This window comes from Ursus arctos, unplaced genomic scaffold (assembly GCF_023065955.2).
Source record: "Ursus arctos isolate Adak ecotype North America unplaced genomic scaffold, UrsArc2.0 scaffold_29, whole genome shotgun sequence".
NCBI classification, from domain to species: domain Eukaryota; kingdom Metazoa; phylum Chordata; class Mammalia; order Carnivora; family Ursidae; genus Ursus; species Ursus arctos.
This window is the reverse complement of record NW_026622974.1, coordinates 29,698,601-29,724,503: the sequence shown is the minus strand read 5'-3', so window position 1 is coordinate 29,724,503 and position 25,903 is coordinate 29,698,601. Positions and strand designations below refer to the sequence as shown.

General features: G+C 38.0%; 1 pseudogene; it reads left to right on the top strand.

Annotated features, from left to right (window-relative positions):
• Window positions 1-4,432: 4,432 nt before the first annotated feature.
• Window positions 4,433-25,473, top strand: LOC113261339 (60S ribosomal protein L6-like; annotated as a pseudogene).
• The last annotated feature ends 430 nt before the right edge of the window (window positions 25,474-25,903 follow it).

The window sequence follows — 25,903 nt, the reverse complement described above, 5'->3', positions numbered from 1 at the left end:
TGCAAACTGCTTAACCATTGATTAGTGACAGCAAAGTGCACAGTTGCAGAGAACATATTGGTTTTACTATGAAGGCACCTGGGATTTAACAATAAATGCCAGGTGTAATTTGGATCTGGAAACGATAAAGTGTGTGACTACTCTAAGATATGATCTGACAGCTCAGCTCTGTCTATCAACCTGTAGGATGCCTTCTAATGACCCCCCAAGGGCTAATTTATATTACCTGGCCCAAAGCCAAGTAATTTGCCTTTCAAGTATCTCCTCAATGAAAAGCAATGACTTTAGCAAATAATTCAAACTGTTGCTTCTTTTATTATACAGATCACTTTTACTCTGTGTATGACTTAAGTAGTTCTTTTGTTCTAGACTTCTATAATCTTGACTTGATAACACCCATACAAAAACAGAGTCCCACTCAGTCAAATAAAATTAATGCTGTGAGGACACTACGAAGCCTGCCTGTGTACAGGTGCCTAGAGCTCTCAATTTCCCTCTTATTTTTGGATAGGAATATTGATTTCAGAAACAACATCTAATTTATTTCAGTGTGTCCATGGCTTAGGCCTGCCATCATATCACATTAAGTGATATGCCTTCCTCAAAAAACCACCTTGTCAAATGTATCTCAAAAATGTCTGACATATGACACTGGCAAATTCTAAGTGTTACATGACATTCTATGTCTGAGTAATAGGACATAATTCACAATATGTCTCTTACTCAATTTCAAGTCAGTTCTGTTGAATGACAGGGAAAAGAGTATGTGTTTTAGTTACTATTTTTTTTTTCCTTAGAACTCTCAGAGCCAACAATGGCAAGTGTCACTAAGCACCAATGTTTAGTAATGAGCACATAAGAGTTGATCAGTTTTAATGCTCTGCTCAGTAAAACCCGGCAAGTCACTAAAATGTTCATTTAACATATGTCCACCCCAAAAACCATTCACTTCAAACATTTTACCTCTCTTTATTTGATTTAGCTTGAAAGCAAAATTGGCACAGTGTTATTCACCAACGGAGATTTTAACTTCTAAAAGAGTTGTTAGAGTACATATATGCATATGAATTCTTTGCCATTATTTCAAAAAAGGAAAAGTGAAGATTAAAAGAGAAATTGGCACACATCTTCCAAATACTTAGAATGAGCCTGAAAATTACATTCTTGAAAGGCTTTTTCAATTTAGGTAAAAACAATGAAATAAGCATTTACAAAGAAAATAGAGAACACAAAGGACCATTAGCAAAAGCAGCACGAGCTTTGAGGGAATAAATCAGAGCAAGCTGATAGTTTTTCAGTGAAGTTATAACATTGATGAATAAAGAAACAAAGAAGTACTCAAGTGTTCTAATCACATAACTAATGGAATAATAATAAGCAATCCAGTGTTTTGACCAACAGGTAGCTACTTTGGTCAATGCAACCCTTCTGAAGTTTTGGCAAAGAAACACCAATGCTAGCAAGTTCCTAATTCAGTTAAACATTGCTCTCTCTGGTCTGGAAGTGACAGCATACCGCATACTGAGATTTTTCTAATTCAGGTAACTTAGGAAACCTATCTAATAGTCCTAAAAGCAGAATATATCAACGCATCCATTTAGTTTTAAGATACTTACATCGTTTAACAACAACAAAAACAACAATAAAAAATAGCTTAGAAAATATAAATTACCTTTGGAAGACAGGTTTAGAGTGAGAAAAAAGTATTTTCTACAATAATGTGAATGAGAAAGTCTAGAAAGTATTAGCACTACAGTTTTGGGAAATAGCAATCAACAATTTATTTATGGTAAATAAAATTCATGAAAATAAATCACTTCAGAAAAAGCATTTGGCAAATGGTGAAAAACTGAAAACTTTTCCTCTAAGATCAGGAAAATAAGGATGCCCACTCTCACCACTTTTATTCAACATAGTATTGGAAATCCTAGCCAGAGTAATTAGACAAGGAAAAGAAATAAAAGGCATGCAAATGGGAAAGGAAGAAGTGAAACTATCACTATTTGCAGATAACATGGTATCTGCAAGATACAAAATCAATATACAAAAATCTGTTGCTATTCTGTACACTGATAATGAACAACCAGAAAGACAAATTTTTAAAAACAATCCCATTTAAAATTGCATCAAAAAGAATAAAATATGAAAGAATAAATTTGACCACAGGAGGTAAAAGACCTGCGCACTAAAAACTATAAGACACTGATGAAAGAAATTGAAGAGAACACAAATAAACGGAAAGATATTCCATGCTCAAGGATTGGAAGAATTAATGTATTTTTTAAATATTTTATTTATTTATGTGAGAGAGAGAGAAAGTGAAAGACAGAGCATGAGTGAAGGGGGAGGGACAGTGGGACAGAGAGAAGCAGACTCCCCACTGAGCAGGGAGCCCCATGTGGGGCTGGATCCCAGAACCCCAGGATCATGACATAAGCTTAAAGCAGATGCTTAACTGACTGAGCCATTCAGGCTCCCATGGAAGAATTAATATTATTAAAATGTACATACTACCCAAACAATCTATAGATTCAATGCAATCCCTACCAAAATTCCAAGGGCATTTTTCACAGGACTAAAAAAAATCCTAAAATTTGTATGGAACCACAAAAGACCGCTAATAGCCAAGCAATTTTAAGAGAGAAGAACAAAATGTAGGCATCGTGCTCCTTGCTTTCAAACTATATTACATAGCTATAGTAATCAAAATAGTATGGTGCTGAGATAAAGCTAGATAGACACAAAGATCAAAGGAATAGAATACAGAGCCCAGAAATAAACCCAAATATATATCATCAATTAATTTATGACAAAGGAGCCAAGAATATATTATGGGGAACAGACAGTCTCTTTAATGAATGGTGTTGGGAAAACTGGGCAGCCATGTGAAAAAGAATAAAACCAGACCACTATCTTATACCATACACAAAAATTAACTCTAAATGTACTAAACACTTAAATATAAGACCTGAAACAATAAAATTCCTAGAAGAAAACAGCAGTGATAAACTCCTGTGACATCAGTCTTGGCAATGATTTTTTTGGATTTGACACCAAATTACAACAAATGCAAAAATCAATAAGCGGGACTACATCAAACTAAAAAGCTTCTGCACAGCAAAGGAAACAATCAACTAAATGAAAAGGCAACCTACAGGATGAAAGGAAATATTTGCAAATCATATATCTGATAAGGGGTTAATATTCAAAATATATAAAGAACTCATAAAACTCAATGATAAACAATTTGATCTAAAAATAGGCAGAGGGCATCAACATGGATGGAACAGGAAGGGATTATGCTAAGTGAAATAAGTCAAGCAGAGAAAGACAATTAACATATGGTTTCACTCATATGTGGAACATAAGAAATAGCAGGGAGGATCATAGGGGAAGGGAGGGAAAACAGAATGGGAAGAAATCAGAGAGGCAGACATAGCATAAGAGACTCTGGACTCTAGGAACCAAACTGAGGGTTACAGAAAGGAAGGGTTGAGGTAACCAGGGGATGAGTATCAAGGAGGACACATGTGGTGATGAGCACTGGGAGTTATACTCAACTGATGAATCGTTGAACACTACATCAAAAACTAATGATGTCATATGTGCCGGTCAACTGAACATTAAAATCAATCAATCAATCAATCAATATAAATAGGCAGAGGGTATGAATAGACATTTTTCTGAAGAAGACATACAGATGGCCAACAGGTACATGAAAAGGTGCTCAACATCATTAGTCATCAGAGAAATGCAAATCAAAACAATGAGATACCACCTTATACCTATTACATTGGCTATTATCAAAAAGACAGGAAATAACAAGTTTTGGCAAGGATATAGAGAAAACGAAACTCTCACACACTGTTGGTAGGAATGTAAGTTGCTGTAGCCACTATGGAAAAGAGTGCGAAGGGTCCTCAAAAAACTAAAAATACAAATATCATATAATCCAGAAATTCCACTTCAAGGTATTTATTCAAAGAAAATGAAAGCACTAACTCAAAAAGATATATGCACATCCATGTTCATTGCAGTATTATTTACAATAGCTAAGATATGAAAGCAACCTAAGTGTCCATGGATGGACAAATGGATAAAGAAGATGTTGCATATATACACAATGGAATATTTTATAGACTTAAAAAAGAGGGAATTTTGTCATATCCCCCTACACACATGATGAGGTCATGTGAGCACACAGCAAGATGGGTGGTAGCCACCCACCAGGCAAGAAAAAGAAGGCTCACAATGAAACCCTTGCCAGCACCTCAATCTTGGATTTCACAGCCTCCAGAACTATGAGAAACAAAATTCTGTTGCTTAAGCCACTCAGTCTATGGCATTTATTATGGCAGCCTGAGCTGACTGAAACAGGAGAGGTCAAAAATCAAACTCAGATTTTCAATCTAGATTCATGGGGAAAACGACAATGACTCTGATTAACACGAAGGTAAGGAAAGGATTTAGTCTGGGGAGAGACCAATCTAAATCCACATAATTTAGGTCAATTTAGCTGTTCCTATCATACGCAAATCAAATGGGGCTACGTGTCTTATATATATTAAAAAGAAATATAATTGAGTATAAAATGATAATGCATGGGTATGTCTCTCTGGGATGATCACACAATGATTTTACATTAGAAACAATAGGATTAGCAAAGCTATAAGAATGTAAAAAAAATTATTTGAAACTCTCTGCTACTGGTTTATATTTGAGTATGCGTTTCTATTTATTCTTCTCTAATGATGTTGGTAATAAGCTTTTCAAACTATCTTACTGCCAGGATTTGAAGTATTATATTCAAATTGCTTTGACTTTTATTATGTTTTTATTATGATATGCCAGTTGGCACATAATGAGAGGAAAACTGCTTAATATCCATTTAGACCAAAAAGGTTTTTCCATTACCTAACTAAAAATGGTAAAACAATCATAGGAAGGTTGTTTTTTTTTTTTTTTTTCAAGTAATCAGCCAGGTATTTTTCTGATATCACACCAAATCTGCAGGACTGATTTTTTTTTCTCTCTCTTACTGGATTTGTGTTGTTAAGATGGTTCTCAAATGATTGATGGAAGTCTACCCAATCATGGTCCATGTCAAAGTGGGTCTCCTAGGATCAACTCAACCACACCTATGCATGAGCTGTAGTAATTAAGAATTAGGTATTTGGAATAAATATTTTTCTCTTGTTGACTTTCACTGATGTTTTATCAAAACCAACACTACCTTTTTTCCATTTAGTCTAATAAGGATATTTGTAGAGATACGTTGAAACAAATGTGGGTAAAATTTTGCTCCTCCAAAAAAAGCTCAAAAAAACAAAAATTAGTGTCATTGCAATCAGCAAAAGTCTTTTTTTTTTTTTTTTAGTTAAAAGAAAAAGAAAAAAAGGCCAAGCTTACTAGTAGAGATTTCATGATATATTCAGTGGAATATGATTCAGCATACCCTTGAAGACAAGAAAACTGGTTTTCATTTCTGTTTCTTAGGGAATTTACAAAACATAGATAGTCCATAAATATTGGGTAAGGAAAGGAAAGGAAAAAAAGTCATGGGGAAGAGAGGGAGAAAGAGTGGGGAAGGAGAAGGAGAGCGAGAAAGATAGAAACCACATTAAAGGCTTCAAATCCATGATTAGTTCAGTGTCTTAGCTTCTCCAGAAAGCAGAACAGTGAGTCAAGGACTCAGCGCATCTAGTTTATTTGGGAGGGGCAAGGACACCCACAGCGGACGGAGAGGTGGTACAGAAAGGGGAGGAAAAGCAAACAATTAAGGGTGTCTTATTAAGGCAGCAAGCACTGTGGGCAATTGAAGAGGACGAAAGGGAAGCTCTTGGAAACAGTGCAAAATACACGCCTCCCAGCCAAGGCACAAGATAGCTGGAGTGAATTTACCCCCACAGTCTTCAGTAACGGGTTAGGGGCTACCCCTGTTACTTCCCAGGCACATCTGGCCTGCTGTGCAAAGGTCTTGGATGCTGGAAGTCAGGCTGGCACAAGCGGAAATGGTAAAGGGATCCCAGGGATATGAATGAAGAACTGACAGCATCTGCTACATTCAGCAACCAAAGAGAAATTTCCATTAAGTTACGTCCAAAAAGAAAAGAAAGAAGCTAGGTTGGAATATATAAACATGGCATATTCTGATGCATCAATTAACAGATTTTAGGGTTTTATATTAGAATGCTCTATTTTACAATGGTAGAAATCAGTCTAAGGCAAATTTAAGGAGAGCCAGCATGATAACAAATCAAACCAAGCCAACAAACAAAAAACTACACCTTATTCTCACCAGTATCAAACTTCCTTTGAGACAGTCAATTGCCTGACTCAATTATCCTGAAGGAAATGAGTATGTAAAACAGAAAGTTTAGTTATATGTCCCAGGGAAGGTCTGGAAAGGCAAAGATTCTGATTACCTGTAAGTCCTTAGCTAGGAATTGGTAAGTAAAACAAAAGCAACCTTCCGCAGCATCCTCTTTCGAGGAATGGCTAATCAAGGTGTTGTAAAGAAATCTACGAAAGTATTCTCCTCGCACTTATTAAGTAAAAATACCTTCTTATTAACTCTTTATACATGCCATATGAGTATGCTGTTGTTGTTAAAGCTGTATTTTCTGCTACCTTGAAAGCATTGTATTAAATGTCACTTAAACTCAAAACAATTACATATGTATGTAGGTACACTTTTTTCGTTTCTGACTATTTGCAATCATTTCTAATTCCAGTTAATAAAATTACCTTCAGGCGAAGTTTAATTTATGATTCACTAAGCACTCAGTAAATGCCTTTATGAGCAAAGCACAGGACTAAGCTTTGTGACACAAAAAAGAAATCACAGTGATTGTTCTCAAGAAATTTATGACGTAGAAAGGAGATATGATGGGTGTGTAGAAAAATTAAGATTGCTAAGTGCCATCACAGAAAATAAGCTGTGGAAAGTAAGAGGGGATAGTTAATTTTGTGTGAGGGAAGCTAAGACCTCATGGGTCAGGTGGCATTTGAACAAAGCCTTAAACCACTTCTAGGATTTGGAAGTGTGGAGGGGATAATAGCATTCCATGGGTACAGAACAGCACAAAACATGGTGGCAAAATAACTTGAATGATTTACAGGTATGAATGTAGAGTTCAATGTGATAGAACATGGAATGTATACAAGGGAAAGGAAATTAGAGTCAGAAACAGATTTGTAAAAAGTAGTGAAAGTCCCAGAGCTGCACTATTAGGGTAGCCATTAGCCACTTGTGACTTTGAGCCCTTGAAATGTAGCCAGAAACATATTTCAAAGACTTCAAAGAACATAAAATAATGGGGGTGCCTGGGTGGCGCAGTCGTTAAGCGTCTGCCTTCGGCTCAGGGCGTGATCCCAGCGTTATGGGATCGAGCCCCACATCAGGCTCCTCCGCTATGAGCCTGCTTCTTCCTCTCCCACTCCCCCTGCTTGTGTTCCCTCTCTCGCTGGCTGTCTCTATCTCTGTCAAATAAATAAATAAAATCTTAAAAAAAAAAAAGAACATAAAATATTAATAATTTTCACATTGATATTGGAATAATATTTTAATATAGTGGATTAAAATATATTTCTTTTCACTTTTTTAATGAGGCTATGACAACATTTTAAATTACACGTGGTGCAAATTGTCTTCTATTCTAGAACAATAGCTAGAATGTTTATGCTTTTTCTATAAGAAGTTGGGGGCCTTAGGGTAAAGAGTGAATGACTGAATGACACAATTAGATATCTGCCTTAAGATGATTAATCTTGATTTAAAGCTGAGAGAGTAGAGCAGAAAGAAGACAGAAAAATAAACAAGATGCAATGAGGTCAGTGGCAGTGGGTGTGCAGAAAAGGAGATAGATGTGGGGCACCTGGGTGGCTCAGTGGGTTAAGCATCTGCCTTCGGCTCAGGTCATGATCCCAGGTTCCTGGGATAGACCCCTGCTTCAGGCTCCTTACTCAGCGGGAAGCCTGCTTCTCCCTCTCCCGCTCCCCCTGTTTGTGCACTCTCTCTCTCTCTCTCTACCTCAAATAAATAAATAAAATCTTAAAAATAAAAAGGAGATAGATGCAAGTGATATTGGGGAGGTAGAATTGGCAGTCTTTGGCAGGAAATCAGAAGTCACATATAGGAAAGCACAGAAGTCAAGCACAATGCCAAGTTAGTGGAAGAAGTGATTAGAATAAAGGCAATGATGTTAACAAAAACAGCCAGAGGGAATTGGTTAAAAGAAAAAAAAGGTAGGTTCAGCTTGAGACACAATGAGTTTTAGGTCCATAGGTCATATAAGTGGAGGAGCCGAGCACACAGTTTAAAACGCGTGAGAACAGATGCTCCTACAATTTGAGAGATTTTCGAAGACCGTAAAGAGAAAAACAAAACAAAAACAAAATGCTAACAGATTTTCTTAAATAGCAGTTTTTACTCAAGAAACAAAGCCCTCTTATTCCTCTTAGATCAGGCATACAGTCCACAGCTTCATGTGTTATCAAAAACACTGTAACAAATTGTCAAATATCATCAGACAATGGTGTCTTTAAAAGCAAGTTCAAACTATGGAACAGCAGAAAACAAGGGAAAACTCCATTTAGCTCTTATTTATTGAGCTCCACTAAGAGTCGGGCAGAGCAGAGCATGCTGGAGAGGTGGAAAGGAATGCGGCATCACTCTATCCTGAGAGCATTCACAATCCCACAGTTTTTTCTCAGGTAAAGTGAAAATGTTAGGGAATGATGAAACTGGTACAAAAATCTGTCAAATGTTTAAGCTGTAAAGATTATATCTGATAGAAACAAAACCTGAGGCAGAATGGGGCTGTTTCAAGAATGGTACTGTTTTCTTTCATTTTGTGACTGGTTTTAGTACAATACTAGCCTTAACACTTTTTAGCATTCTGTATCTTTAAGCTTATTTTTTTTTTTATGTTGATATTCAGGAATCGTTTCTTTCCAGTGGAGACCAAGTCTGTTTTGTGTTCTATGTGAAGTCATGTCTCTAATTTAAAAATAATCATTTCCGTGATCAATGATACCCATAAAACCCTCCTTACAGCAAAGAAGACTACATTCTTGCAAACCAGAAGAAAAAAAAAAAAAAAAAACACATCCATTTACTAGTGAGGCAAATGACAATACCACATCCAATTCTCAAAGCATTAAGTGGAATCGTATCACAGTCCAGATGCAATTGTACGAGGCTTGGTTGGTAGGGCTCTAATAACTATTCACAGAACAGTTCGATGTTTGGGGGCAGGGGGAACAAGGACATTGAAGCCTTGAAGAATCATTATCTTCTCATGAAAGTATGATCTCTGAGTGAAAGGAATAAAGAACATAAACATTTTTCCAACAGAGAGATGGCAGAGAATTGCCACGGTTTAAGAAACCGAATAGCTATAAACAGAAACTATTATCGTGTCTGACAGAGTGTGTAAGTACTGCACGATATTAGGGCTGAGTTCTGTGATTTCCACTGACTGAGGATGAATCACAGTTTTTCCAGATCTATACTGGTGGTTCTGGTGGGACACAATGTAAAAGTCCTTAAGAAAAGAAGACACGAGTCTAAACAAAGGCCAGGTGTGGCAATTTCTTACTACTGATAAATTATATACTCACTTTGACTCACTTCCCTTCCAAAAACAGAATAGAAAAGATAGACGCAGATCTAAGATCATGCTTTGTCAGAATCCTGATGATAGGTTCTAGGGTATAGAACTGAGGGCAAGTCTTTATGCTGGTAACTAACCCTAAAAGAAGAAAATATGATTGAATTATCGTTCTAATAACATAAGAATAAATGATGATACAGTGACAGATCAGACAAAGGAGTTCTTTCTTAGAGGAAAAATATTACTGCAATTTCATTTTAATTTGAGCTGAACTATTATTTGGTAAAACTCTATAGATCCTTAAAGAATATTAAATTAAATCTTCTAAGCTGTCAGTGAAATACACTATAACTTTATTTTTTTCTTCTTCATTATTTCAGAAGTCCTCATGGTAGAATGAAGATGTAGTCCCCATTATAGAAAATGTCATTTTATGTGACCCTTATGATGACTATGGAAAATCAAGGCATTGATCTTATCCTCATTCCACATTTAAATGATGACACGGTCAATGCCCCTTTCTCATTGTAACATTTGTTTAAGTTTAATTATTGTACAATTAGAAAACCATCTTGTTACATTAAATGCAAGACATTAATTTAAAAAGAAATAAAATGTCTTTATGCTATCCTCCCTAAATACCAGCTAGGAGAAAGTCACCCTAGAACAAAGAGAATTTTAAATTTCTGATATTATAATATCTTTTATTTGGAGGGAGATTGATAACCTTTACTGATCTCTTATTAAATGCCAAGCACTGGATGAAGTGCTGTACATAGATTATGTCATTTAATTTTCATTCTACCCTAGGAGATCCTAAAACAGGAAAGCCAGGGATTGACATTACTAGAGATGCGGAGACCCAAGCAAATTCTACCCCCTCCCCACAGTCCGCCACCTTCCCACCGCACCAGTGCCAAGCCCCAACCCGCACTCCAGGTTGCTGTTCCTCTGCCTTATGAGGCTGACTTGATAGGCTGCTATAGCATAGACTATTGCCCTGACATCCCTCCATAGAAAGAACACAAGTTAAAGAGGCAATACAAATCATGTCTCTGGGAGATTCCCATGGAAAAGGGCTACTCCTGTGTTTATTAACTAACGTAAAAAACATTCTTAGGATTTTTTCTTTGCCGTAGCTAATAATTTTCTCTACCAAAAATAAGCAGAAATGGTAAGCATGTAGCTGAAATGTTTTATAAAGATAGTGGCTAAATCAAGGGCTGCAGTGAGTTGTAATGTTGGTGGAGGCAGGAGGAATGTACGGTTCCCTAGGAAAGCTGGATCAGACATTTTGGTTACAAGTAACAGAAATTAAGCTGAACTAGTTTAAAGGCAAAAAGGGGGTGGGAGGATACTGAAGATTCTTAGGAAATACAAGGACAAGTTGAGCATACTGAGCTTGGAAAGGTGGAAATCAGAGAAGTTCTGATTATTAGATTTCCTTAAAAATTCTGCTAGTGACGGACAATAACCACATGCAAAGATGCTCCACATGACTAACCATTATGGAAATCAAACCCATAGAGAGATACCACTTCACATCCATTAGGATGATGGTTAAGGAAGGAAGAAAGAGACAAAGAAAGAGAAAATAACCAGTGTTGGTGAGGATGTGAAGAAATGGGACCCCTTGTGCACTGCTGGTGGGAATATAAAATGGTGCAGCTGCTGTGGGAAACAGGGTCAGTTCCTCAAAAAATTAAAGAAAATTACCATATGATGTGGAACTGGAATATATACTTAAAAGAATTGAAAGCAGGGATGATTATGCTCAAAGCAATAGCCAAAAGGCAGAAACAACCCAAATGTTCATCAACAGATGAATAAACAAAATATGACATATGCACATAATGGAGTATTTATTCAGACTTAAAAAAGAATAAAATCCTGACACATGCTACCACATGGATGAACCGTGAAGACTTTATGCTAAGTGACATAAGCCGGTCACAGAAAGACCAATATTGCATGACTCCACTTATATGTGGTATCTAGAGAAGCCAAATTCATAGAAACAGAAAGCAGAGTCACGGTTCCCAGGGGCTGGGCAGTGGGGGAGTGGGAGCTATTGTTGAACGAGTACAGAGTTTCAGTTGAGCAAAGTGTTCTGGAGATGGATAGTGGTAATGGTTACAACAAGAAATGTAAACACAGCTAGGAAATAGACAAGGACAGTTGTCGAAGAAGAGGGGGCCCCAAAAGTGTCCACAATAAAAGGCAACTTTTAGCAGATAAGCAGACAACTGGTATTTTTCAGACTTCTCCATGGTTTTATTTATTCTGACTTCATTGACCAAACATTTGTACATCAATTCACATTTCAGTGTCACTTAGTTGCTGAAATTATTTGAACCATCTCCATGAATCCTTCACGTCCCTGGATACTTGGAGTGATACCTTGAAAACATTATTTAGTCCTTTTTACCAATGTGAATGTTGAATTTATAGGAAAGATTTGAATGTTACACACACCAGAGTATTCTTCTAACTTGATTTTTAGTTTTCTATCAGGCCAAAGGGATACATTATTTAGTGCTTTTAGGTAACTGGCAAAAGAGAATACTTTCTGAAGAATGGATATATGGATATAGTCTTTTCCTTTATTATTTCCATCTTATCGACATAAATAGCCATAAGAACGGCAATGGTGGCCAGATGAGAAAATAAACTTAGAAATTTAGGGGCAGAAATAAATGAATGAGTGAAAGGTGAAGCATCTGCTTTTGGATTAACAAAACAGGAGTTAAAGTCCAACAACTGAGGTTTTGTGTTCAGCAAATAGTGAGTCTATAAATTGGTTAAGAGCAGCTGATGTATGTATTGTATTCCAGAGTATTCCATCCTGACCTTCTCATTGTCTCAGAAGGAAACACTTTATTGGATTAAGCAAGTCAATTAGGGGCCATCCGGCCATATCTTTATCATAGTTTCTGTGGTTTTATCGCTGGAAGTAATTGTCAATTTAGCTTAGAGTAAGTGAAGCTACAAAGAAAAAAGACATGTAAAACATCCTCTAAAATTTGGAAGTAAAAAACAAAATGAGACAAAGTAGAGGGGAAAAAAAAAAAGAAACGTTCAGGTATTTACATCTTGGCAGTCTTTATGCAGGTGATAGCTGATAATTGACCTGTTCTGAATTTAACAATTTCCCTTTGAAACTAATTGTGCTTTTATTTCAACTACATCTTTCTGGGAAAGTAAAATTAAGAGAAATAAAATATAACTGCTTGTTATATTATTGTACAGAAATTTTTTCCTGCAAACTAATGCCTTTGTTAAAAAGAGTAAACTGTTTAGTAGTAACAAAACTGAAGAATTGTCTCTTTTACGCAAAAAAGGAGTTAAAATTAAAATAAGTTAGGGGCGCCTGGGTGGCTTAGTCAGTTAAGCGTCTGACTCTTGACTTCAGATAGGGTCATGATTGGGTCGGGCTCTGTGCTTAGCAGGGAGTCTGCTTCCCTCCCTCGCCCTCTGCCCCTCCCCCTACTTACATGCGCATGCATTCTCTCTCTTTCTCTCAAAATAAATAAATAAATCTTTTTTTTTAATTAAAATAAGTTAATTAAAATCAAATTTTAAAAAAGATCAAATTTCAATGTAAAAATTGGCAAACCATATAGTTTTACCCATCCTGATATTAAGCGTCTAATACACAGTTTATCAGTAAAGACAGCGTTATGTTACTTAACTCTCAACCTTGTTCGCCCCACCAGAGGTGGTACAGTGTAGGAGTTAAACACCCAAACGTTATGTCCACACTCTCTCGGTTTGGAGTCCATCTCTGATACTACCTATCACTTAATCTCCCAGTACCTCAGTACCCTCATGGGGAAAATAAGGATGATGACGATGATAATGATAATGATGATGGTGGTAGTAGTGATGATAACCTACAAGTTTGTTGTGAAAATTAAGTAATGTATATAAAGTGTTTAAAATGGTGGCTGACACACAGAAAGTGATACAAAAGGAGTTCCATTGATCTTCTAGTCACCACAGATTCTGAAATCTGCAAGTAATGTTAACAGGTGGGAGAAAAGGGGGTACCTGATTTTATTACTTCAGGTTGATACCCATTCTTCATACGTCCTGTCGCTTTATTTGGAAACATGTACGCCCCTTGTTCTCCAACAGAGTAGTATCACACCAGCCCAGCACCCCTCCTTTCCCTGTCTTGCCAGGCCGCATCACTTAATAGATTTGGGGGCTCTCTCTCTCTGCTGCTTCTAGTAGCATTACGCAGCTTCTTTAAATATTGTACAACCACACATGAATAAGTACATAAATATGTTAGAATGACATAACAATGTAAGCAAACCCAGAGAAATTAAATAATTACATAAAGCAAATAAAACCATTGCTGCCAAACTAAACTACTTATGTCAAAAAGAAGGAAAATTATAGCAGGAATTCTTATGAAATTACTTTATTCCACACTAAAATCTTTTTTTAATGTATAGTATGCTTAAAATATTAACATTCTGTTAATGTCTTGCCAATTAGGGACCAACCACTCATATTTTCTGGTTTAAAAATTTTTTTTTTTATTATTTTGGTCCATGTTTTCATCTATCCTAAATGTCAATGTCCTTATAACATTTAAACTAGAAATCATCAGAACACAAAGGAAGACTATTCAACAGTACATTAGAGGAGAACAAACCTGTTCAAAAACAAACAAAAAATAAGTGAGTTGGTAGGGAGAAAGAACCACACAATAATCCTCAGATGGTGAGTCTATTCTTGGCTATATTTCCATTTACTAGAACTGTGCCTGACACACAGCAGAGATTTAATAAATCGTTGAGTTTTGAATGAATAAAATAGTTGTTAAACTCTAAACCTATTATCAAGGTTCTAGATTTTGTAAGAGGTGTCAACAGACTGAGAAGTGGTTCTCAAATGGAAGAGGAACATGGGTGTTTGAAAATATGGCGGGAAGTTGGCTTGTCACCATGACTGTGGGTGCAATTGGCAGGAAGTAGATGGAGGCCAGGAAGTCTAACCTCTCTGCACTATGGGGTGAGGTAGGGAGGGCAATGACAGGACAGCCCAGCACAATAAAGAACTTTTCCACCCAAAATGCAAATAGCAGTCCACCAGGAATTACTGGAAGTAGAATTAGGATGGAGGGATAAAAGAAACAAGGCAAGAAAATCAGAAAGGTAAGGGCAGGATTGAGGGCCTTTTAGAGTGTTCAAGAAGTCTCTGCTATGAGTGGGAAAGAAACTGTCTAGAAAACTGAGCCAGGCTAAAAAATGCCTAAAAATGTTTCAATCAGAGCTTCTGGGGTATATGTACAAGCTGCAAAAGTGACCCCAAGCACTTTTTACAGTAAAAACAAGTATGGAATAACTATAAAGTAGGATGCAAAATTTCTTTAAGATAAGAGATGCAAAGAAATCCTGTGTTTGTGGTAAGCACCTGGGGCATGTTCCCAGCGCTCCATATATACCCACCCACACACCCTTCACCTCCCACCCTCATACTGTCAGTGGGTGGCACTTTGGTAGAAACGCTACCTCAGGCCCTGAGCTGTGAACAGTTCATCAGAGATGAATAGCAATACTAAGTTTGGAATATTGCGGGGGTAGTACCAAGATAGGAGCAAGAAAAAAAACAAAGCATCTAAAGGAAGGTGAAGATTTTAAGAGAGCCCACCAAAAACAAACTTCAAGGTACAAAAGACACAAAGTGTGCAAAGTGGCAACATCAAGGCAATGTTTATTTCATTTATTAAATATTTACTGAACACTTAGATATGTATCAGGCACTGGGCTAGGCCCAAAGGATAGAGATGAACAAAAGACATGGCCTGTCCCTCATGAAGCTTATCATCTATCAGAGAAGACATTGAGCAAATGAACAATAATGGAAACTCACAGAACACTTAGAAGATAGCGAGGGGATCTATTTCAGATTGAAGTTATTGAAGGAGAACTTCCCTAAAGAAGTGGTATCCTCTGAGTTCTGAGTAACGAATAGGAATTAGGTGATCTCTACGGAAATGCTTCCAGGGAGAGACCTCAGCCTGTACCCAGGCCCAAGGCAGGACCAAGCCTACCACATTCCTGGAGCTGTAACAAGGGAAGGAAGTGTAGCTGCTGTCTTGGTGAGCTCAGCGGAAAGACATGAGATAATGTTGATGATAGGCTGGGGACAAATTCCTTCAACCTTCAGTAGGAATTTGGGTTTCGATCTCATCAAGCTGGGAAATCACTGGATGGTTTTAATCAGACATAAGCCAAGTTTTGTCTTACTTAAGATTACGGGCAGCAATGTGGAGAATTGGAGGGGGCAAGAAAAGGAGCAAGGAGACCTTTAGAGAAGCCAGTGCAATGGTCAAGGTGAGAAATGATGGCAGCTTAGTTGGAAGTGACAGCAACAGAAATAAGAAATATAGATGATACGAAGCAGAGTCAAAAGACTTGGTAGTGAACTGGATGCAGAGAGTGAAGAAGTGAGTGACAAGGATGACTCACTGGTATGAGCAACTGCAAGGGTTATAGAAGCTGTCATGTTACAAAGTAGGTAAATTGGAGGAAGAAGAGTTTTGGGAAAGGAAAGTCAAGGACTCAGTTTTGGACTTGTTCACCAGGATTGTCTGAGAGCCATCCTAGTGGAGACGTTATATTTGAATCTCCAACTCAGAAGTATACTCTAGATCAGGGTGTGAATTTGGGAGTTCCAAGCACCAACGTATATAAAGACATAGCAGTCACCTAGGAAAAGCATGTTTGTCTCAATCCATGAAGAACACACTATTAAATTCTCTGAAATCAAGTAAACATGATCCCATGGGAGAATAAGTTTATTTCCAGTACCATTCCATTGTATTTTACTTGGTAACCATTTTTTCTGGTCTTTATTCTAACAAACTAATGTGCAAAAGAAACAATCCCCCCCCCTGCCCAAAAAAGACCTTATGGCTCTATTTGCTTCACATTTAGATGAACTATTCCCTTTCAGGATGCAGCAATAATTGCTTTTTGCTCATGTGCTTTTCATATTATTCCTGAGTTCGGTAAAATGGTCACTAACAAATGTTTATCACAAGTTCACTGTGGGGTCAAGGGACATAAGACATATACCCAGATAATTGTAACACAGAATCAAGAGGCTGGAACTATCAGGGCACCTGGGTGGCACAGCGGTTAAGCGTCTGCCTTCGGCTCAGGGCGTGATCCCGGCGTTATGGGATCGAGCCCCACATCAGGCTCTTCCACTATGAGCCTGCTTCTTCCTCTCCCACTCCCCCTGCTTGTGTTCCCTCTCTCGCTGGCTGTCTCTATCTCTGTCGAATAAATAAATAAAATCTTTAAAAAAAAAAAAAAAGAGGCTGGAACTATCACTTGAGCTGGTTGAGGGGGAGGTGATATTTGAACATCAAAGATGCATTCAATTTTACAAGTGCAAAAGGGAAAGAGCATTCCAAGCAGAGGTAATGACATGAAGAAAGTCTTGGAGATAGGGGGAAATTTGGGGGCTGAGGGAGCAGGGAAGGAGGCAAGAAGACCAAACATTATGGCCCAGAATTTATCAGGGGTCATGGACTCATTCTCAGGGGCCAGATGGGTAACGAACATGGGTAAAAAGGGCAGGGTATAAATATTTGGAGAGAGATCCCACCTAAAGGCATTCAGACAACTTTAAAAACATCTCTAGCCAAGGAACTGTTGAAGCTACGTGATGGATGGGTAAGAGTCCATTATACTAACATGTACGTTTTTGCATATATTTCAAATGTTCCATAAAAAGTTTGGCAAAACTCAGAGGGGAGGGAGGTGGGGGAATGGGATAGACCGGTGATGGGTAGTAAGGAGGGCACGTATTGCATGGTGCACTGGGTGTTATACACAACTAATGAATCATCGAGCTTTACATCGGAAACCGGGGATGTACTGTATGGTGACTAACATAATATAATAAAAAATCATTAAAAAAATAAAAGAAGTTCACTGTGGATTTATAACATATAGTATGTTAGTAGAGGAAACGTTTGCAGTTTACTAGCATATTTTCATGACTGAAATCCTGCTGGCCCCATCATCACCTACAATGTAAAATCCAAACCCTACGCTGCATATTCTTCCAGTCCCTCTCTTGCCACACCCACATAACATGGCATGATTTCACAGTAAGTTCTTACATGGCTTCCCTCTGTTCTGCTTTTGCCCATCTGTTTCTTATTCCCGGGCAAAATGAAAATGCAGTGTTTCTTGTTCAAAAATTATTAAGAATTTCAAGGCAGTGACAATATAGCATTAAACCAAGTACAGCCCCCGCCCCGGCCGAGGCCCTATGCAATTGCATAGGTTGCAGGCCCATGCAGCCAGTCCTGGCCTCAGTTTCCTGCCCCACGGATAATATTCGTATCTACCTCATAAGGTTGGTTGGGGACTACAACAATGTAACACAAATAGAGAGTACCTGGCAACATAGTAAACATTATGTATGTGTGAGCTATATAGATGTATACAACAAAAGATACTCCATTGAGACTTTGGAGTCATTCTTTGAGTTAGAAAGAATCTTGTCTTCTAAATCCTAATTTTATAACCTAAGTGTAATAAAAAAAGAATACAAGAAAAGTCCTCATATTTTTGCATCTTTTATTCTTTACCCTCCTTCCATTTAAATCTTACCTTAGTACAACTCAACACTCATCCCTTCCAGGTCATTGCCTCTTTGGATAACTCAAGGGAGAGGAACAGTGTAGAGGTAGGATCTATATTTCAGCTTCTTTAGGAACATGTGGAAAGGATGAATGCCTTAAAACCACTGGTGATACCCCATTCTTAGGAAGAGGTTCACCAAGAAAACATCTTTGAGAAAAGCATAATGGAAAGCAACCCAGACCGAACTGAACGGAATCTTCCCATTTCTGGCAACTCAAAGGAGAGGAATCAAAGGAAGGAATGTCTGGAACATTAAGGTATGGCCCCATAAGCCATTTTGTGCCTAGTCTGCCATCTTTACTTTGTGGAAGCACAAGCACTTGAATCCAAAATAAGAATAATACCATATGATCTCACTCATATGTGGAATTTAAGAAAGAAAACAGATGAACATATGGAAAGGGGAGGAAAGGAAAAAAGGAGAGAGGGAAACAAGCCATTAGAGACTCTTAATGATAGAGAACAAACTGAGGGTTGGTGGAGGGAGGGTGGATGGGGGAGGGGCTAGATGGGTGATGGGGATTAAGGAGGGCACTTGTGGTGATGAGCACTGGGTGTTGTATGTGTAAGTGATGAACCACTGACTTCTACTTCTGAAACCAATATTGTACTGAATGTTAACTAATAAAAGTTAAATAAAAATTTTTTAAAAAGGAAAAAACGAATATTAGAATTCATTATACCGAAGTCGATTATTTAAAAATATCTTATGTCTGGATCTGACACTTTAGTACATTGGGAAAACATGAGAATTTACACAGAACAACCAGTTTGCTGAAGAAAGAAGGTGACTGAAGTCTTATCACGGCAAGTCTCTAATTTCTTTAGAAACAGAAAATGATTTCAACTGGGTATTATATAAGACTGATGAATCATGGACCTGTACCTCTGAAACCAATAACATATGTTAATTAATTGGATTAAAATTTTTTAAAAAATTTTTTTAAAGTGAAGAAAATGATTTCAAACGTTCCGTCAGCATATCTTAAAAAGTAATAGCATTTCTTGCAGATGTTATATAAGAAATAGTAACAGACGTTTTCCCTTTCCCAGACATTTTTTTAATATCCTAAAAAGGGAGAAAAGTGACCAAAAATAGTAGCAATCATCATCATCATAGTAATAGTGATTTTCTTCCAAGGAGCTTAAAGTACTTGTTAAACATCATTTTATAACGAAAAGAAGGCAAATGGACTATTGAATTACTGGCATTACTATCATTATTTGGATAATGTAATAGCATCTGTAGTGAATTTTAAAATAGTTGAGAAAATCAAACACCTAAGAAATATAAAAAGGCACAGGCAACTCTTATTTTGACCTCTGAACTTCACTTTCTCTATAAAAATGACTGAGTGGATGACTGAGTTCTGATAGCTCATAATGTAAATTATGCCATCCTGAGCTTAAGACAACATAACAATTTAGAGAGTGAGTGGCAAACTGGAAATGTCACCCTAACCTATTAGTCTGGATTCTCAATGTTGGTGACTCACAAATGGGGCACCTATTTCAGTATTGGCATCTGTGACAAGACCCACACCAGTTCTCCAGGCAAAGTAGATTCTTTGGGAACAAGCACTTAGACAGTAGAGCAATTTTTATTAGTGAGCTCTTATTAGTCACTCATAAGTCCATCACTATGGATGTTGAAGTCATTTAGTGTATAGGTAGCAATGATGTCATCTGTCTGGGGCTCTGTTAGCACATCATCCCTAATACTTATCAACTAGTGAGTATTTGATTCTTCAAATGGGAAACTTTAGTAAAATTATTTGAAAGTAAGACAGACATAATCTTGCTATCAGTATAACTGAGTGTGTTATAGACATGTTCCTTTAAAGAGGCAAAGTAGTTTTTGTATGTAGTTCTGCTGGACAGGGGCTTTGGAATCAGATGGAATTACATATCATTTATGTCCCCACTACTTAATAGCTGCATGGACATGGACAAGCTAAGTTTTCAAACCCTCCATCTTCCTGACCATAAAGTTGTCACAATAACAGTTCCTACTTCCTAGATTGCTGTAAGAAGTCAAGATATAATCTATGAAAAATGCTGAATACATATAACCTGCCATAAATTTCATTATTTATACATTAAAATTCATTTTATAGTATATTAGAAAGAATATAATGTCTAATATAACTTGGGATAGGAGTAGGTTTAACATTACCTCAAGATCAGTATTATCAGAGTTGTCAGCCCCTCAGGACTTCTAAGGTACTACCTGACGTAGAGAAGGCATGAAACAGGGGTTGTGGGGACGGTTGATGGTCTGGGTACATAATAATTGGTAAGACCAATGCAGACTGACACAACCCTTCCCTCAGGTCCACCAGAGCATCTCAAAGTCATATGACAACACCTGTGGTTCCTCCCTTTCTCTTATACTCACATCCAATCCATCAGCTAATTGTCAGTGACCTTCAAAATAAATCTAAAGTTTGACCATGTCAGACCACCTCCAACTCCACCACTCTAATCTATACCATCATCATTTTCTGTTGTTCTCTCTCTGACTCTCGGCTCTCCCAACAAATCTGTTCTCAACAGCACAGCCCCAGTGATCCTGTTGAAACCTAATTCTGATCTTGTCACTCCTGTACTCAAACCAGTCCAATGGCTTCCTAACTAATGTAGAGTAAGATCCAAAATCATTTCCATGGATCTGCAAGGTCACCCCTACCTCTCCGATGTCCTTCCATACCTACCACACTCCTCCTTTACCCTCTCTGATCCAGCCACAACAGTCTCTTGCTGTTCTTCCAACATATCAAGTAAGTCTTTTCTCAGGACCTTTGTACTCATGATGCGCACTGTCTAGACTGCTCTTCTGGATGGCAACCACACAGACACTTCCTTCAAAGGACTTTACCACAGTTGCCATCTCTGACTCTCCTCCATTAACTAGTTTCCCCACCACCATCACTTTCTTTCCCTTCACCTGCGCTTACCACCACCACGAGATACTTCTATTATTCACTGTTTATCGTCTGATCCCCCCACTAGTATGTAAATTCTATATGAAGAGAAATTTCTTATTTTGTTCATTTTTGTATTCCAGTACACAATAGGTGCTTAACAGAACTTTATAATTGATTAGCAGAGTACAGGAGAAAGCAGTATCCTGGTAGACTCTTAGGATCTTGGCTTGTGGAAGGGAGCAGATAGGTTCAACTCACTGAGACCGGGATCCAAGAAGAGAACCTGGTCAGGGATGTATTAGTTCTCTATTACTGTTTAGCAAATTACCCCTGAAGGCAGCGGCTTAAAACAGCAAGCACAGAGTTTCAGAGACATGGGAGCAAATGAGCTAGGTAGTGCTGGCACAGGTTTTCTACCGATTGCAACCAAGCTACCAGTCAGGTCTTCAATCATCTCAGGGGTCTACTGTAACTGAAGAATCCACTTCCATGTGGTTGTTGGCAGGTCTTAGTTCCTCTTTAGCTGATGTCTGGAGGTTTCAGTCCCTTGTAACAGAAGCCTCTCCACAGGACTACTCTCAACTCGGCAGCTTACTTGCCCCCACTGCCCCTCCCTTCAGTGAGATAGCCAAAAGAGAGAAAGCATAAGCAAGAGAAAGCTTTCAAGATAGAAGCTGCAGAATTTTCTACCCAGAACAGAAGTGTCATGCCACTGCGTCTGCCATATGTTATTGGTCACACAGACCAACCCCGGTACGATGTGAGAGGGGATCACACAAGTGGGTGAATACCAGGAAGCAGGGATAATTAGGGAACAGCTTGAAGGCTGGCCAGCACAGGAAGCAAATGGTGAGTTCGGCAAAGGACAGTCTTCAGTGACTTTGAAGGGCCTTCCAGATATTTAAGGGGCAATATCAGAGAGACAGTGGTGGGAGCAGTTCTAGCAAACGAGGACAGGTCAAGGGAACCAGGATAATATCCTAATTTAAGTGTGCATCTACGACAATCACAACTTGTGATTCAAATGCATTATCTTGAAATCCCAAAAAATTTGAGATTAAAGTTGATCTACTTTCATTTCATTTTGTACCACTAATCTTGTTATTTCTGATGAATAAACCTCGAAGAATGTATGTACTTATTAAAATTGAGGGAAATCTTCTACTCCACAACTAATAACTATGTAATTAAATGGTACTAATTCATTCTAGTAACAATACCTAGTGGATTAAGGAATTTTTATAAAGAATAAAATTAGAATACATAAAACCCATTTTACATCTATCCCACATCATTGTGAAGTTTGAGATCACCACACACAAAAACAAAAACCCTTACCTAACTGACTCAAGTCTTCCCTATTACCTTACATTTCAGAGGAAACAAAGAACGATCCTTCCAGTTGTGCCCTTGATGCCACGTGGCCCCACCTTCTGTGAGGAAGTGCTCATGAAGAATGTCTTCACCTCTCATTTCACTAATTACATGTTCTCCCAGGATTCTTCCCCTCAGCTCATGAACATATTCATGCCCTCTTCTCAAACAACAACCCTTCCTTACCTCTTCCATCAGCAGCTACAATCTTATCTGCTTTTTTCCTTTCTCTGCCAAACTTTACAAGGAAGATACACTAGCAAATTCCTATGTTTTCCCCTCCATTTATTGAAATTCAACATATATTCTCATAGGCTCTACTCAAACCTCCCTCCCAAGGCTTCAGAGGCCTCTTAGCCATCAAATCCAGTGCTTTTTCTCACTCTAGTCTCTCTCTGCAGTACTCCGTTGTGTCAGAAGCCTTCTTGTATCAAATCCTCATTTTCACTATAGACTCTTCTGCTCCCATTCCCTGTCTCTCTTCTCTGTTGGTAGCTGCTCTGTCTCATGTCACCTGCCCAAATACAGGTATCTCCCAAGGACTGATGCATGGATTTCTTTTCTTCTTTCATGTTTTCTCCCTTGTCAGTTTCACCCAGGCTCCTGACTTCAAATACCACCTGCATGTTGATGAGTTCTACCTATCTGTTTATAGCTCTTATTTATTACTCAAGCTCAGCCCCACATTTTTAACTATAACCCTACATTTTTTACTGAACTTTATATATCTCCTCCTTCATGGGACATCATCCTCCTAACACCCAAGGCTGAAAACATTTTCACATTGCTAGCACTTCACTTTTCTTTGATTGCCAACATGTAGTCAATATTCATTCAACCTTCATAACAGCTGTAACATTCATTACTTCTTTATTCTCACCACCACTATCTTATTTAGGCCTTTAAGACTTTTCATCTGCAACACTGGTGGAGTCTCCAAATTTCCCTCCATTTTTCCTTCCTCCACATTCTGTTTTATACATGGTGCCAGAACCTTCTAGAACATTTCTGGAAATACTTCAATTAAGTCCCTATTACGAAATGAAGTCCAAACTTCTTATTCTGACATGTTATTCTCTCCATTAACTGATCTGGACTTAGATGTCACATTGCTTACAACCTCACAAAAACACTCCAGCCTTCTTGATTCAGTTTCTGTGCTTGAGTGGACTCAATAATTTAAGGCTCAATACCATTATCTGAAACACCAAAAATAACTATTTGGCCTCTGACTAATGATCAAATTTTTTATCTGTTAAAGAAAAAAAAAATATTCACAACACTTGTTAAAGAGGTAAGGGGGACTATCGCAATAGGTATAGGGACAACTGCAATGGAGTTTTGCAGTAAGGGAGAGAGACTGAATTCAATTCTAAGTACACCAAGCAAAAGTGAGAATCTATGGCCAAGGAAGAGGGTGTCCAACAAGTGTTGGAGAGGATGTGGAGAAAAAGGAACACTTATGCACTGTTGGTGGGAATGCAAACTGGCGCAGCCACTGTGGAAGACAGTATGGAGGTTCCTCAAAAAAATTAAAAATAGAACTACCATATGATTCAGTAATCACACTACTGGGTATTTACCCAAAGAATACAAATCACCAATTCATAAGGATATATGCATCCTGATGTTTATTGCAGCATTACTTACAATAATCAAATTATGGAAGCAGCCCAAGTGTCCATTAATGGATAAATGGATGAAGAAGATGTGATACTGACACACACAGACACACTGGAATATTATTCAGCCATAAAATACAATGAAATCTTGCCATTTGCAAGGATGTGGATGGAGCTAGAGAGTATAATGCTAAGCAAAATAAGTCAGTCAGAAAAAAGACAAATACATGATTTCATTCATATGTAGAATTTTAGAAACAAAACAAACAAAAGGGAAAAAAGGAGACAAACCAAAAAACAGACTCTTAACTATAGAGAACAAACTGATGGTTACCGAAGGGGAGGTGGGGGGGATGGGTGCAATAAGTGAAGGGGATTAAGAGTACAGTTATCTTGAGTTCTCTTTCCCATCTTGTAAGATAGTGGGTGAAAAACCTGAGATGCTGGATAATAAGAAGACGAAACCAGAAGGCAAGAAGGCTGATGCTGTTGGCAAGGTTAAGAAAGGTAACCTCGAGGCTAAAATGCCAAAGAAGGGGAAGCCCCACTGTAGCTGAAACCCTGTCCTACTCAGAGGAATTGTCAAATATTTCTGTATGTATTCCAGAAAGACCATGTACTAGAGAAAGTACTCAGCAGTTAAATCCAGGGTTGAAAAGGAGAAGGAGAAGATTCTTGCTACTGTCACAAAAACAAAAGTTTAAACCTTGTTTAAACTTTGAAAAATGCCTAGGTATTATCCTACCAGAGATGTGCCTCGAAAGCTGTTGAACCACAGCAAGAAACCTCTTGGTCAGCATGTGAGAAAATTTCAAGCTAGCATCACCCCGGGACGATTTTGATCATCCTCACTGGGCACCACGGAGGCAAGAGGGTGGTTTTCCTGAAGCAACTGAGCAGTGGCTTGCTACTTGTGACTGGACCTCTGGCCCTCAATCGAGTTCCTCTGTGAGGAACACAATATAAATTTGTCATTGCCACTTCCACCAAAATTGACATCAGCAATGTGAAAATCCCCAAACATCTCACTGATGCTGACTTCAAGAAGAAGCTGTGTAAACCCAGGCGCCAGGAAGGTGAGATCTATGACATGGTGAAAGAGAAATATGAGATTACAGAGTAGTGCAAGGTTGATCAGAAAGCTGTGGACTTGCAAATCTGCCAAAAATCAAAGCTGTTCCTCAGTGTCAAGGCTACCTCCACTGTGTTTTCTCTCACAATATGAGTCTACCCTCACAAATTGGTATTCTAAATTTCTTACAAAGAACCTACTTAAATAACTGATCCGTTAAAAAAAAAAAGAGTGCAGTTATCTTGGTGAATACTGAGTAATATACGGAATTGCTGAATCACTGTATTGTACACCTGAATCTAATATAACACTGTATATTAACAATACTGGGATTAAAATGTTTTAAAAAGGTCAGGTCCTATGTAGAAGAGTTCAAAGGAACCTGAGTAGAGTTTAGTTAAGGAATCTTTGTCAATCTCAGGTGAGTTCAAATACTAGCAACCTAAACAAATGATACCCAAGTCTCATTTTCCTTAAGAACAAAAAATGGCTTTTTTTAAAAAATTTTTAAAAGATTTTATTTATTTGACAGAGCGAGAGAGCACAAGCAGGGGGAACAGTAGAGGAAGAGGGAGAAGCAGACTCCCCACTGAGCCGGGAGCCCGATGCG